General features: G+C 42.3%; 1 protein-coding gene across 1 annotated transcript in view; it reads left to right on the top strand.

The window, feature by feature from the left end:
- The first annotated feature begins 421 nt into the window (after positions 1-421).
- The window catches only part of AHCTF1 (AT-hook containing transcription factor 1), a 111782-nt gene continuing 103441 nt past the window's right edge, over positions 422-8762 (top strand). The window contains exon 1 of the mRNA XM_078786737.1: positions 422-480. The gene's annotated coding sequence lies outside the window, so the exon portion shown is untranslated. The remainder of the gene's footprint in view (positions 481-8762) is intronic.

Here is an 8762-nt window from a genome sequence, read left to right as displayed (position 1 = left end):
GCCGCTAGACTCTATACCATATATGCCACGCACGTAAACATTCACTGAAGCAAATATAAGTACGGACTACACGGGACTTTATATTGTTTGATCGTTTCATTAATAAATTTTAAAATCGATATACAGAGTCGAGCGTGATTTTGGCTCAGTCGGCAGAGTGTATCAACATATACGGTATATTTATTATCTTTCATTATTATTCAGGAATTTTTTTTTTTTAATAGATCCTCACAGTATCGTATAAGCGGTGTATAAATATTTTCTTTTTTTCTCTCAGGTGTGTGTAGAACTTATATTTTGATCGTTAACTTCTATATTTTAATTCCACGCAAGGTCTTTAAATCCATTAAATGACTGATTCGTTTAAAGCAAATTATTAATGGCGTGTTCCGGAAGACTTTGGCCTGAAGTGATCACGCGCCGTTTTTAATTCCTCCCTATCCGTAGGACAGTGGCTGGCTGTGCGGCCTTCAAAATTACGTACGTTTTTAACAAACACAGGTTAAAGTTTATGCTTGCTTTTAAGTCGTTGATAAGGCGATTAAACCGAATTAATGGCATCTCTTTATGTTATAAGTGTACATCCAAGCTTGTGGTTTATCTTTCCCAATGGTGTGTGTGGTATATTATAACAGTATTTTTCACGAGGCGGACTCTATGACTATGAGAGTAGAGTGTCTGGCGTCGTTTGTGTTCGATAGGCCCGACCGCCTCGGCCTGCCCGGCGGTGCATGGCCTATCAAATCCTGTAGGTTCGACCTGTTATACAGCCACAGGCATTGGAGGTGAGGTCTTAACTTGGATCCAGGCCTTCTTGAAAGGCAGAGAACACAGAGTGGTCATAAATGGAGCTGCCCTCAAATTGGTCTGGTGTAGTGAGCGAGATTCCCCAAGTCAGGATGCTGGGACCAGTGTTTGTAATATTCATCCAGTAGCATCCAGCCTTTTGGTTTGCAGATGACACCACCGATCTGCGTATTTATCGACGCAGATCTCAAGTTTCATGAGGGTGGTGGTGGTTCGTATGCAGCCTGCTGCTGGTTACATCATTGCTGTCGCTTATGCAATGCCTCCGTAACCAGTACGCTGGTACTCATTTTGCCGACCTCGGATGGATGACCGGCCGAGTCAACCCACCTGGTGTCAATTCAACGGATTGATGGGCTCGAACTCAAGACCCTACGATCTCAAGCCAGCCACGGTAACCGTGAAGCCAACACCAGGCTTGGTTTCCTGAGTATGATTCTACTGCTATTCTAGAAGCTTACCAGCTTATCGGAGTCATGAAGCAAACTTTTCCAGACTTCATATAGGAGCGCTGCCTTTCCCGTTCAAAACTTTGACAAGATCCCCACTTCGATTATGGGAATATTCTATGGAATTTTCATTGCAAGACAGATGTGGACAAAGTTGAGAAGTGCAAAGGATGATCTCAGAACTGTGAGATTTACCATACTCAGTTAACAGATCTTGGACCTTTGCTTGCTTTTCTACAGGAGGTGGAGGAGGAGAGCGGATGCCATTACAGTCTTCTTCTTTCGTCTGCAGCATAAGGCTGTGGGGTAGCATCTGGGAGCTTGGCTGTGCCACTGATGTAGTACCCTCTGTAGGTTAGGGCAGGAAAGTGTACTTTGTTCATGGTACCAGCGAAAGCTTGCCTACCCTTTGTGAAGGCCACCATGGGAACGTACCGCAAATACCGGCGGGACACCCAATTTAACATCCACCGGAGGAACCGCACACACATTGATGAATCGCTTTGCCTGTGAAACACTGGGATGACAGTTTATAGCTGGGTCAGGATTCAAACTCAGGCCAGACAGCTTAGAGGTGAGTGTGCTTACCTTTAGGTCTAGGGCCCTAGGTCATCCTGCCAGCCTGTCATGGTGTACTCGGGCTCTACAGGATTAACCTCTTTCTCGCACTTTGATGATGATGATGATGATGATGATGATGATGCACGACAATCTTCAGGTCATTTCTGAAAGCATCGAAGTGGGTGTTGTGACCTTTGATGTGATTGGGTGGCTTCTGTTTTGTGTAAGGTACAGGTTGGATACGTAACATAGCATGTTTGTGTCTCCAGTCTTTGTTTTGGTGGAATTTCATTACTTTTAGTTTTAAACGGTTGTTGCCGAAATCAAATGGTGAAAGACTTACAAGATGTCACCACTTGTTGGTAGACGAGTACCTGCTGATGTTGAGACCAGCTCTGGACTCGCCCATTTTCATGTGGTAGCCCATTGTGTATGAAAATGTCTATTCCGATCCAAGGCATGGTGGATATTGTCATAGTGTTTAAAAAAAAATTGAAAGTTTGGATCGTATCCTGCTGATACCATCTCTATTCCTATGTAGAAAGTCCAAGTATAGAGTTAGGGAAGGGACATCTGGTATAGTCCAGGATAACTAACCATTTTACTTCCCACCTCCAATTGCTGTTAATTTGGCAGGCAATGTTGTTTTAGTCCCAAACAAAGCTGCGAAACTTTCTCAGCCCAATCAATCCATGGGATTCAGAGTTGGGTCAAGGTCATTTGGAGTGTTGGACTGTGTTGTACAACTACAAGTATAGTGAAAATTGCTATGTTTTGTGTCTTTGTGCTGTCCACTGTGCTTTGGCGTGGTTGCATTTTGTTGTCTTGCCATAAGTTGCCATAAGTTATCTTGTAAGCCAGCGTTAACCAGTCTTCACTCCTTCTTTTTTAGGATTACAACCACCGCTCCCCTTCACCAAGCTCAAACCTGCTTTATAGCCCCACCAAGCCATTTGGATCCTGGTCCGCCGACCGCAGGATTAGTGGAATTGATGGTGTTTGTACAAGGACAAGCTGTTGCGGGCAGTTCAGGACTCTGCTTCATGCTGGGGTTATAGAACGGACTGTCAGCTTGTGTTGAGAGTCACTTTTGGAGAGCGAGAGGTCATTGAAGAGTGAGGATGAAGGAAAACGGAACTGAGGGGGCGCAGTGTTGAAGAGGGAAGAGACTAATCTTGGTGAGCCATTGTGCTGGAGGGTGCTTTTGGTGACTGGACGAACGACTCATACTCGTACTCGTAACGACTAACTGAAGGGTCTCCGGAGCGACAAACCGTTAACTGCACTTTGCACCAGCATGTCTTCACCTGTAGTGGATATGCTGGCAGTGCTGTAATTTTCCCCCCCATTTTTTATATCCTTTCCCACTTGAGTTAAATGTATTGTTTGCAAATCCCACAATCTCTACCCATACTCTGTCATCACCAGGCTTTCCATGAGTGTTCCAGTTGAGATTAGGTTTTCAGCTTTTGTCTTGATGGAGCTCCATGCTCGATTTGTGCCCTCACCTTAAAAATTAGAATAGGTACACCGTATCCCTGCGCATTGTAAGAGGCGACTAAGGGTTGGCGCCAGGAAGGGCATCCGGCCATAAAAACATTGCCTCAAACAGGGAACCATGATTTTCATGGGGCCCGCAAGGCTACCCCCTGCTCTAGCTGGGAAAATGGCCTTAAAACGATCATTCATTCATTTTCATTCATTCATTCATTCAATTCATAGCGTGGTACCCATGTTATGCATGGGTGGGAGCCCAAAGTCTCAGAAAAATGTTTTGAGAAGTTTTATAAAAACTCCCACCCACTTTAGGAAACATGTAGGCACCCCAAAATCTGCACAGAAAATTTGGTGGGCCTGGCCCCAAAACTGTAGGAATGATGAATCTGATAATGTCGATGGTGATGTTGTTGGCTGGCGAGTGGGGGATTGGCTGTTATGTATCATGATGAAGGAAATGTGTTATTGCAGAAAAATAGCAAAAGGTCTCAAGCTAACATGGTGTGATGTTGACGGAAAGGTTTATACTCGGAAAATGCCGAACCCCCTCATGTCTACATGTGGACAATTCAATTCACTGCAAAACGTATTGATAGACTGGATTCCTCGCCTTTTTTTCCCCATCTTTGGTGAGAACGTGCATTCCTTTTGCGGATCCATCGGCGTCGTATGGATGGAAACGCAAAATCTCAATTGTATTGAGATATTACTGAACCAGCGAATGGTTCCACATGTAGTAAGTGGTGAAACTGCTAATTCCAAACCCATGAATGAGTTTACATGCAGAGAGGGAGCATCTTTGGAGGGGTGGCAAGAATTGCTGAGCTATATCATGTGTATTGCCTGTTTAGCGGTCCCCTTGATTGAGCTTTTGTGATGGTGGTTGTTTTTGGTCTTTACCTCTGCCACCGAAGGTGGACGGAGGTTATGTTTTCATGTCTGGCTCTTTGTTGTCACAAAAATTGAAAATTTTCGTCATATGTCGGGTCTGTCTCGTTTGTTTGTGAGTGTGATAACTTGCGAACACTTTCAGCTGTCTTCATCAAACTTTACCAGAGTATTCTGAAGAACAAAAGTGAGGTGGTCAATGTTTTTTGACTATAAAGGTCAAAGGTCAGGGTTCTCTCGTTTGTCCGGGTGATATCACAGCCATCCTTTGAGCTAGGAAGCTGAAATTTCAGCACAATAGTGAACAAGTGCTTGGGGAAAACAGTATTTATTTATTTATTTGATTAATTTAATTCATTTTTAAACTTTACTTTGCTTTTTGATTAATTTTTAGATTAATCTTTCCTGAAACTACTTGTAGTGTCCATCTTGTTTATCCCGTGTACCCCGCCCCAGCCCTCTCTCTTCCACAGATCTACCGATGTCCGTGTTCTCTGCTGTTGTTGTGCTTTCCTCTATCTCCCACTCTTTTCTCCCGCTCCATTTATTATTATTTTATGTGTAAGCTCTTCCTTGAACCTTGCCTTAGTATACAACAACAAAACAAGCAATTAATTTATTAATTGCTTAATTATTATGGATTTATGAAGTACTTTTTTTTTCTCGTCTGGATAATATCTCAGGCACCTTTTGAGCTAGGAAGCTGATACAGTATTTGGACACCATAATGACTAAGTGATTTGGCTTTAAAGGATATTTTTGATTTATTGATGAATCAATCAATTAATTATTTAATTTTCCCCATTAATTAATTTTCAAAAAGTTGTAGATTTGGATGAAACAGTGGTGGTTCAGGTTTGCTATTAGCAAATTGATTAAGATATTACTTATTTTACTATTTTTATTTATTTATTTTAATTATACAATCAATTAATCAATAAATTATTGATTCTCTCGATTTTCGTCATCCCTTTCCAGCTACCGCCTGATGCCTTGTTTGTCTGTCTGTCTGTCTGTCTGTATTTATTTGTCTGCTTGTGAACAGGATATCTCAAAATTTGGTAGACAGTTTGGGTGTGCGACAAGGACGAAAATATTTGATATTGGTGAAGATCTGAGACTTAAAAAAAAAAAAAAAAATTATGTCGTTCTGTATCATTGAGAGATAGGGCCAAAAATGATACATCGCATGATATCTTAAAAAGTTGTGGACGGGTTGTGACAAATCTTGGTGGAAAAGTTGGGTAGTGACAAGAACGAACTGGTTATATTTTGGTTCAGGTCCAGATCCAGATCAAGCCTATCGATGGGATACAACACATAACCTGTTCAGCCTGGTGGGAGGTATGCGCTTTACCAGGTGCATTTCTTGTTACTCTCGCCAGAGGAGAGTGTATTGCATTTGAGTCCGTTTGTTTGTTTGTCTGTTACTTGGCAGAAAAGATTCCGGCAAGTATGTTGGTTGGTTGGTTTGTCTGTCTGTCTATCTGTTGTCTGTCTGTTTGTGCGCAGTACTACGTCTACACCATTGCACATAGAATCGCCATACTTTACACACATATTTGTCTTGCCCTGGAAAGAAAAGACTGTGCCCAATTTTTAACTCTCTCGGCCCAAGGCCTCCATTATGACGTCATAATTCGATAATTCGACAATTACAAAACTTCATCCAATCAAGATGAAATTTCTTCAGCGCCATGTCGGCACAAGCTGGTGGAGAAAAAAAAAATAACGATGACGTCATCAGTCACGTGGTTCGGCCGCCATCTTGGAAAAACCGAAAAACTTTGCACCTCTATATCTCCGAAAGTGCTGAATAGAAAAAATTGAGACATGGCTCATTGTAAAGAACTCTCCATGGGGAATAAAATATGTTAATGATGATGTCATAGGTGCCTCCATTATGATGTCATAGTTCGACAAGTACAAAACTTCATCCGATAAAGATAAAATTTCTTTCGCATAATCTAGGAATAAATTAATTTAGAAAACAAATAATGATGACGTCATCGGTCACGTGGTTTGGCCACCATATTCTTTATTCCGGCAACTCCTCGGTCTCTGACCGATTTCTAGTTTGTTTGTCTGTTTGTCCGCACAGAATAAATATGATTTTCTCTGCAACCGTTGGTTCGATTGACTGGAAATTTTCACCATAGGTGCAACTCCACCTGTATAATTTTTTTATCATAATTATGACGTCATAGGTCACGTGGTTCGGCCGCCATCTTGGAAAAATCGAAAAACTTTGCACCTCGATATCTCCGAAAGCACTGAATAGAAAAATTTGAGACATGGCTCATTGTAAAGAACTCTCCATGGGGAATAAAATATGTTAATGATGATGTCATAGGTGCCTCCATTATGATGTCATAGTTCGACAAGTACAAAACTTTCATCCGATAAAGATAAAATTTCTTGAGCGCCATGTCGACATTAACTGGTGGAGAAAAAAAGATGACATCGGTCACGTGGTTTGGCCTCCATCTTGGAAAAACCGAAAAACTTTGCACTAGACTAGGCTAAATTTCCAGAAATGCATCTAATACAAGTTATAGGGGCATTTCTGAGTAAAAGTTGGTAACAAGTGTTTTTAACCTATTTTGGGGGTGCTGATCATGAAAAAATAGGATACCAAGCTGAATTTTTGGTATTTGATGCTCAAATCTGGAAAAAACTAAATGGCCGCCAAAATATTTAACTTTTAGCCGCTGAACTCAGAATCACACAGGAAGACATTTCAACAAGTACACTTTACGTGAAACAAGATGAATATTTCCGGGCAATCAAATTTGTATATACTATTTTAGCAGAAATCGATGTTTCGGCCATTTTCCAAGATGGCCGCCATCAAATCTTATATTGACGATATCTCCAGTTCTAGTGAACATAGAATCATTATTTTGATGTCTAGCCCCAGGTTATCGAGGTCAAGGAAGCATATGAGCGCACTATTATTAGTGTTGGACCAAAGCTATATACTGAAACAGGACACATTCAAGGTGGTTGCTCACAAAATAGCTCTAAATATCGGCTAACTGCAGCTAAAATGATATCTACAGACACTTACACATGGACCCTTGTGCCACACAGCTCATATAATAAACAACACGATTACAAGGCAATACAACTTTACTTTTGATCTTCATTGATTAATACGATTACATGCAGTGAACAATCACATATGAACGTTTAACTATATACAGGTAGCACAGTCATGACGTCTTTTACGATATGCAGGCTCGACGGTAAGTTGAATAATGTCGTTAACACATTACACATTGTCATTAAAGCAACCGTTCTGGTCAGTTTCTTGCCGACATACACATGCAGCTGTGCAGCCAAGTTTTGCTTTACGGCAGCTACAGCGCATGGTACGACACCGTGACCTGCAACTGCAAGAAACAAGTTCAAGACACGACTCAGGAATTGGATGGAGTGTCATCAGCACTGGTTGCAAATTGGTAGCGACCCTTTTCCATCCCAACTCCGTGACATTCGGCAGGTTCGGAAGTGGGCAGTGTGCCTCCTTCCATATCAGAGATTGGTAATGCACACGCTGGATGTGGAATTTGAGAGCATCGCTCGTGGGTGGCATCGCTTCTGGTTTGCAGGCCTTCTCAAACATGACCCGACGAACGCTATCTGTTGTCTCCAGATTGTTCATCCCGTAGATTTTGCAGACAAATATTTCTGTCGATTTTGACACTTCAGGGGTCAAATTCCCTACTCCCAAACCCACAAGAAGGTGGTGATACTCAAGGAAGACTTTCCATGCTGAACGTTTCGTGTGTCCACAGATGTGCGATGTCGTGTCCGATCCCGTAAGAGCGTGAAATGGCAGAAGTGATTGGACTGAATTTGATGGCAAGTTGTGATATAATGGACCTATGGGTATGTACTTTCTCTTCTGGGCAGTACCAGCCATCATCCATAGATTTCTGCAACTGACACGCGGAAAATGTGCCACCAACAACAGCATGACATCAGTGTCTCTCGCACATACAACTACAGTGTCCAGCCGACTATCTATGACATGTAGAATTATGCGTGTGTCCGCTTCTTCGTGTGTTGCTTTTAGTGGAGTGAGGTCAGTATTGCCACGTGATGACCTGATTTCACGCTCATCGTCAAACCCCCCTGCAACCACAATCTCTGTATCACCAGGAGCATGTGCCAGAAGTTCTTCCGAGAGGAAGCGAGCAAGGGCTGCCTTGTTTTCTGGAAGGGCAATGAAGTTTATCCAGGAGTTAGGCAGTGGCACCTCCCGTCCTTCTACAATACGACGTATTGGACGACTTGTCTTTGTTCGTTTGGTTCTTGTTCCTGCTTTGATCGACTCATCTCGGTATCTGTCAAATACAACGTCTATGCGAAGATATTGCATTCCTGACTGGAAGATTGATCTTGTGAAAACGTCTGCCAAGTCTCCAAATGTCTTGGCAGCAACCGGTTTCCCAATGGCCACGACTCGAGCCTGTCCATCTATAACAAGACAAGCTGATTTCCCGTGCAGATCGAGCGTAGCAGGACATGGAACATCTGCTGTCAACATATCAG

Source organism: Myxine glutinosa, chromosome 11 (assembly GCF_964187855.1).
Source record: "Myxine glutinosa chromosome 11, kmMyxGlut1.1, whole genome shotgun sequence".
In the NCBI taxonomy this organism is placed as follows: Eukaryota; Metazoa; Chordata; class Myxini; order Myxiniformes; family Myxinidae; genus Myxine; species Myxine glutinosa.
This window is presented reverse-complemented; position numbering and strand designations above follow the sequence as displayed.